Here is a 7706-nt window from a genome sequence, read left to right on the forward strand (position 1 = left end):
TTCCACGCAAAATATGCGGGGCTTGCATGACTTCATAATCCCCGCATTTTCGTTGGAAATAAATCACATATATCTTAGCAGGAAGTTGAAAAATGTTGCATTTACTTCACACCATTTTTCCCTGTTGCCATGGGAACATTATGAAGTGACATAATTATGTCATCAAATCACTTTTTTTTTCTCTTTTTCATCAAACCGCAGTTATTGCAAGTTTCCGCAATTTTTGCAAGTTCCCGCAATTTCATCGCATAAAATTGCATAAATACCCTGCATATTTTTTAAGAAAACGTGCCGCATGATCAAGGATTTTTGCCCGCAACAATCACAAAAAAACGCCGCATTTTTCTGGAAGGACTGATTGCTGATTGTGATGTAGCACAGCTTTAAAGGCACAGCGAGTAAAAACAATGACAAGACTCATACAAAAAAAAATAATCCCTCAATCGTCACTTAACAGCTGTGGTTCCCAAACTTTTTCTGCAGGGGCCCCATTTGGTAGATACAAATATTTTACCCCCTTTGCCATGCAAATAAAAAAAATAAAAAAAAGCAGTTTACATAATCCAACAAATAATATTTAGCCTGTTCTCAAATCCAAACTGTACGGAAGCGTAGTGCTGCCACTGCCGAAAAAGAACAACTTATCAGTATCACGGCATTACGTGAAACGTTTATTGTAATAACAAGATGTTTTTCTAGATTTAATTTTTTAAAGTACACAGATAAACTTATGGCAAGTGGAAGCATTAATAATCATGTTACAGCAGCCCTACGCTTCCATAAAACTGCAGACAACAGCAAGAAGAAATGTTATTTTGTATGAAATAAAGCATGCGTAGGTATCACTGCACGCTCTCGACTTCCCTCTCTAATTTGTCTCCGTTACTCCACAGCGAAAAGTCAAGTTTCAATCATTCCTTCAAAAACCAACCAGGGCGAGTGTGTCTGCAGAGCTCCACTCAACACTCCTCTGATCCTGAATCTACAGGCAGCAGCTCCACACACAACATTCCTCATCTTTGGTTTTGTGATCGGGATCCTCACAGTCTTTGATGTTTAACTTGGAGCCTCCACTTCACCGCTGATATTTAGTTTATTGCACCAATACAACTTTTTATATCAAGTTTCACACTCTGATACTGACTTGAATTGCACATTATAATCCATTGGAACCTGTAAGGTTATCCTGGAATTATATATATATATATATATAATTTAAGTTTAGTTTGAGCTACATTTTTTTACAGTGTGTTTGCTAGTTTTAGTTTAATTTCGGTGTTTCAGAAAGGTTCAGTTTTAGTTTTAATATGTTATATTCAGTTGTTATACTGCAACATAAACTTGTGTCAACATACCTTTATTTAACTTTAGAAGTCAAGGGTGTGTTTGCAAAGATTCTTGCAAATAAATTAAAAAACTTTACGGATATTATTAGTCCTCAGGCACGGATGCTGTTGCAAATGTCCGTGTGCAAACAGAGAAAAAAAAAAAAAAAAAAGGTGCCATAAGGTCACTGCAGACTCACTAATTAGAAACACAGACACACTGTGGAAGCATTAAAGCCATAATATGAACACTGACACCCTGTAGGAATATAACATATCACACACAGCGGTCCCAGCCTGGATTATCACATCCTTTTATCCTCCATTCTATAGCCGCTATACGGAACAATACAGCCTTCACACAGCACCCTGTAGGAACATTACGGACATATTATAAGATATTATGGAGCACCATGGGCGTCTTAAAGTCATAACACAAATTATATACGGCTGTGATAATGAAAACATGAGCATAAATGTCAAAAGGTATCATCAGGTCACAGCAGATGAAGCAGCACAGCTCACTGGAGGAATGTAGCAACATTTTTCGGGATATAAAGCTAAATACAAGACTATAGCGCTGCATTATGACACATTAAAACACAAATATTACAGTACAATCATAATCACAATCACAATCATAAGAGGCGAGCCTTGAGACAAAAATGACTGGAGTGTCATAAGACACATGCGGGCACACTTTCAGAGCTTGTTGCAGAGATATTATGGAAGGTAAAGTTAAATATAAGACTATTACGCTGCATTATGACACATAATAACATTAATATTACAGGAATATCATAAGATATGTGCCCTGAAACAACAGAAGCATGACTGCCACACTATAGTAGCATCATATGACACATGCAGACACACTTTCAGAGCTCATGACAGAGATATTACAGAATATAAAGCTAAATATAAGACTATAACGCTGCATTATGACACATTATAATATAAATATTACAGGGATATCATAAGATATGTGCCTTGAAACAACAGAAGCATCACTGCCACTAATATATGGCACATGTAAACACACTTTCAGAGCTCATTACAGAGATATTACAGAATATCAAGCTAAATATAAGACTATAACGCTGCATTATGACACATTATAATATAAATATTACAGGGATATCATAAGATAACGTGCATTGAAACAGCAGAAGCATGACTGCCACACGTATGACGCATGCAGACATGTCAGAGCTAATTCCAGAGACATGATAGAAGACTGTCAACACATCTGCGCTGCGAGACAACAGAAGCGTGACTGACACACTCAGGTCAGTGAACGTTACAGGGATCATTTTAGAGGTGACCGGAGCTGTGAGGCGCGTTCAAAGACGCACGCAGGCTACATCGCGTCAGACGCAGTTCTAATGAGTGTTACGAGGAATGTCATAGAAAGGAAGAAAAGAGAAAACATACTGGAATGGCGAAGATGGAGACTCCTCTACGGTATCTCTTCTTCCTCCTCTCCCTTTTTCTCCTCTGGTCGGAAAGTCTGCAGCCCTCTCTCTCTCTCTCTCCCTCTCTCTCTCTCTCTCTCTCTCTCTCTCTCTCTCTCTCTCTCTCCCTATCTCTCTTTTGTCGCCGTGATATCTGGCCGTGCCTTCACTGGATGGAGGGGGGAGGAAGAGGAGGGGGGATACCCAGACAGACACAGACAGACGGACAGACAGACAGAGACTGGAGGGAGAAGAGGATGTTGATGATGAAGATGGTGGAGCGGGAATCAGACACTGCAGCAGCGGCAGAGGAAGAAGACGGCGGTGTTACCTCTCTTTTTCTCTTTCTCTTTTCCTTCCTCCTCTTTTTTTCTTCCTCTTTTTCTTTTATTTCTCAGGGACGCGCACGCAAAGACGGCGACGCGCCCGATGGAGAGCCAGCGTGCGTGCGTGCGGGCGCATGCAAGCTCCTCAAGGATGGCAATGCATTGCCTGCCTTTCTCTAACACACATCTCTCTCTCTCTCTCTCTCTCTCTCTCTCTCTCTCTTTCTCTCTTTCTCTCTCTCTTTCTCTCTCTCTCTCTCTCTTTCTCTCTTTCTGAATTATTCTGTTTCCAAACCTGCGCAGACCAGATTTCTCTCTCTCTCTCTCTCTCTCTCTCTCTCTCTCTCTCTCTCTCTCTCTCTTTGTCACACACACACACACACGCACACACAAGTCTCTTTAGGCGTCGAAACGCATCAGTGTGTAATTTCCTTTGTTCAGCTCTGTGTAACAAAGCAGTCAGACTCTAATTTAGACTCTAATTTTAGCCTTTTATTATTCACATCCTGGTATTATAAGTATTACATTTTTTTATGTTCTTATTAAAATAACTTCCCGGTTGTTAGATTGTCAAATCTAATCAATCAATTTGTATTTAAAGTGTAAAAATCACCATTAAACTCCACAACCACAGGGACGCAGAATCAACAGACAGCAGCAACAGCTTTTTACTTCTTTGAGAAGACCTCCTCCAACGGATGGACTGTTGAATCACTTACAACACCTCTCACCCCCTACCTATAAGACTGGGAGCTCCCTGAGCAGCTCCTTCCCCCCCCCCTCCCCCCCTTCCCCCCAGTGCAACAAGGAGCGCTTATTGCAGGTCCTTCATTCCAGCAGCAGTCAGACCCTTTAATATAACATCATAATGTAGCACTGCTAGCTGGTTCTGCAATATGAGCCACCACTGGACAATATTCTGCACTATGCATATTTATTCATCACTCTTTGTTAGCTGCGACTGTGCAATATGTCATATCTATTCATCCACACCTTACTCATCTGTATATGTGTATATATGCTGTCTGTTTATATAAGGTTATTGTGTAAATATGTCTGTTTTTATTACTATTCTTATTATAACTGATTCTATTTTTCTTGTTCTTATACTTTATGTATATTTTTTTTCACCTATGTCTACTTAATGTGTACAGTGCTGCTCATGAGTATTTGAACCCATGCTACAGTGGACTAAAAAGAGGAATAACAAAATCATCTTTTGGAAATTGAGCTTAATGCCTTAATTGAAAAGCTAGAGGAAAAATCCAACCTTTGAGAACACCAATTTTCTTTGTGAATAAATAATGTATCGTAAATAAATAAATGTTATTCCTTAAAATACAGGCGGCATAAGTCAGTACACCCCTATGTTAAATTCCCATAGAGGCAGGCAGATGTTTATTTTTAGAGGCCGGTTATTTCATGGATCCAGCATACTATGCATCCTGATAAAGTTCCCTTGGCCTTTGGAATTAAAATAGCCCCCCATCATCACATACCCTTCACCTAGAGATACCTAGAGATTGGCATGGTTTTATTTCAGTTAGCCTAATAGCTGGTTTGATTTGCATTGAGAGATGATTTTATGGAAAGTACCCCATGCCAACCTCTAGGTATGGTGAAGGGTATGTGATGATGTGGGGGTATGGTGAAGGGTATCTGGTGATGTGGGGGGGCTATTTTAATTCCAAAGGCCAAGGGAACTTTATCAGGATGCATGGTATCCTGGATCCATGAAATAACTGGCCTTTAAAAAATAAAAATCTGCCTGCCTCTTAGGGGTGTACTGACTTATGCCCCCTGTAGTTTAAAGAAGAACATTTATTTATTTACAATACATTATTTATTCACAAAGAAAATTGGTGTTCTCAAAGGTTGGATTTTTCCTATTTTTTTCATTAAGGCATTAAGCTCAATTTCCAAAAGATGGTTTTTTTATTCCTCTTTTTAGTCAACTGTAGCATGGGTTCAAATACTCATGAGCAGCACTGTATTTGTGTTATTCTGATGTGTGTACATTGTTTTTCTTTTGAGCTGCTGTAGCACAGGAATTTCCCCAGTGTGGGATTAATAAAGTCTATCTTATCTTATCTTACCTTCTCAAAAAGATCCACACAGCATCTGCACCAAAATCCATTTACAAAAACCCAGATTAAGTAAGGCGAGGCAAAGCAGCTTTATTTGTAGAGCACACTTCAACAACGAGGCAATTCAAAGTGCTTTACATAAACCATTAAAGAGCAATTAAAAACAATTAAAAACATTCATTATTATAATAAAAGAGAATATAAAAACAGCGAAAATAGAATAACACAGGTTTGAAATACAAGAATAAAAGTTACAATGCAGTGAGAGTGTGATGTTGGCTGAGTCCTTTGCTGCGTGTCATCCCCCATCTCTCTCTACTTACTTTTTCAATATCATTTATATTATGGTGAATTACTTTTGCTATGTTATTTAATTACATATTATTCAATCTAATTTCACGTCAATTACTTACTTACATTACATTACAATATTTTTATTTGGAAAAGCTACTGCTGTAACAAGTGAATTTCCCCATTGTGGGATAAATAAAGTATTATCTAATCTTATCTAACTTTCCTGTCTATCCACTGTTGCAGTGTAATAAAGGAAAAGCCCCCCCAAAAAAATCATCTTTAAAAGAACTGAGAGTTGCAGCGGACCTGCAGTTTTCTGGGAGTTTGTTCCAGATTATGTGGTGCTTCGCCACGTTTAGTTCCTATTTGGCGACAGGAAGCAATGTTTTCCTTTTCCTATATCCTGTGCCGCCGTTTTTACAAACCGCTCTACTGATCTGTGTGTGGCAGCTGTAAGGAGGTCACATGGAGGAAAACTGGTCAGTTTGGGGGTTCTGCTCGTTCAGTCTGAATAGCGTGGGCCCCAAACAACATTTCTATGGTCAAGTGATGAAGCCCTCCAGCAGGAATTAGGCTATACGCCTCTTGTCCGTCAGAATCAAAGGAGCTTTTAAACATTACTGCAGCTGATCCCTGACCTCGATAAATGAGTCATTATAGCCTAACAGGCTGTTGTATGATCCATTCGTACATATAGCTACGAAATCGCCCGACAAGCCAGACCCACATCCAGATGTTGGGTCTGGGAACTCACCATTGGCTGGGCTCAACCCGAGGGGCGGGATAAACGGTTGTCTTTCAAATTCCCTCGGCACGCAATAGGATAGCGCTACAACCAGGCAGAGCAACGAAGAAGGTAGCGGAGCTAGTTGATCAACTTTTGCCGTATCCGGTCGGCAAAACTCAGAACACATCTTCCTTTTTTAAGAATGATTTCTGTGCCGTTCTTTGTTCTTTTCTCAAAGAAAAGCTGAACTCCAAGTCTTCCAGAAGACCTCTGTTCCCAGCAGCAGCAGCAGCCATAAGACCCGCCCACCGACTCTATACACGATGTGATTGGCCTGACCAGAGTTTGGTTTTTCCAACTGGCAAGCCAACGGAGAGTGCCTAGACCCCCCCTGGCTGCAAAATAAATGTGCTGCCACTACGGTGCGTCTAGATTTATATTCTAGCTACGAAAAGTAATGCATTATCAACACGTAAAATACGGACTCGTGGTCAGGTGCCTTTTGGCGTCGTCGTTGATGCTGGTGAATCCACACAGTATTCCTGGATGGGAGAAAAAGTGTTCTGGTTTATCGGCATTTCTTTAAACCAATCACAATCGTCTTGGGAGGCGCTAAGCACCAAATGGAGCCACGGAGCCTCTGCAAAATAGCCTCTGGAAGGAACTTGTTTTGGTGGAACGTGTACGTTCAGAAGTAGTTTTAGTCGTGCGACAGAAAAGTCAGATTGGACAGATAGTCTAGCTAGCTGTCTGGATTTACCCTGCAGAGATCTGAGGAGCAGTTAACCACAGTCCTCACAAATCGTTGCTTTTGAGACGGTTCAACAAAATTTGTCATGGTTCTAAGAAACCTTCATTTTGTGTCCTTTTTTTATTTCCCTCCAATTCTCAATGTTTTACCTCTTTTCTGTCCCTCCATCCTGTCCCTCTTTTCTCTTCTTCCTTCCTTTCTTTCTCCAATCCTGTCATCCACACTTCTCATAACTTCACCTCTTCCACTGATTACTTCCTCCTCCCTTCATCTTTCTTTTATCCCACACCCTTCCGACTGTCTATATCCTTCCATTCGTCTGTCTCCCTCTTTTTCCACACCTCTCTTCTTCTTCCCTCCATCTCTCCGTCAGCAGACCGGAGTGAGCTGAGGACACAGAGAGAGAGAGAGAGAGAGAGAGAGAGAGAGAGGTAGAGCGAGCTTAGTTTAAACAGGGTGACCTAGTTAGACTCTGCCTTCAATAAAACATTGAGACTGAGATAAGAAACATAGGTCTCTTTCTCTCCGTCTCTCTCTCTGTCTCTCTGTCTCTGTATCACTCTCTTTGCTTTCTTTTGGAGGTTTCAGTCTTCAGTTAAAGATTTAACTCACAAATCCATTTTCAGTTCACTCAGTTTAAGCAACAAGTAAAAAGGTTGAAGATGCTGATTGAAGTTGTAGTAGTCTCGCTTCGCCAGACCTTCCTCCACAGCGCTGCGGAGGAAGGTCTGGCTAGTCCACA

General features: G+C 40.5%; 1 protein-coding gene across 1 annotated transcript in view; it reads right to left on the reverse strand.

Moving 5' to 3' along the window:
* The window catches only part of myt1la (myelin transcription factor 1-like, a), a 79799-nt gene extending 76961 nt beyond the window's left edge, over positions 1-2838 (reverse strand). The window contains exon 1 of the mRNA XM_028605303.1: positions 2760-2838. The gene's annotated coding sequence lies outside the window, so the exon portion shown is untranslated. The remainder of the gene's footprint in view (positions 1-2759) is intronic.
* Between the last annotated feature and the right edge of the window lie 4868 nt (positions 2839-7706).

This window comes from Perca flavescens, chromosome 18, assembly GCF_004354835.1.
Source record: "Perca flavescens isolate YP-PL-M2 chromosome 18, PFLA_1.0, whole genome shotgun sequence".
In the NCBI taxonomy this organism is placed as follows: Eukaryota; Metazoa; Chordata; class Actinopteri; order Perciformes; family Percidae; genus Perca; species Perca flavescens.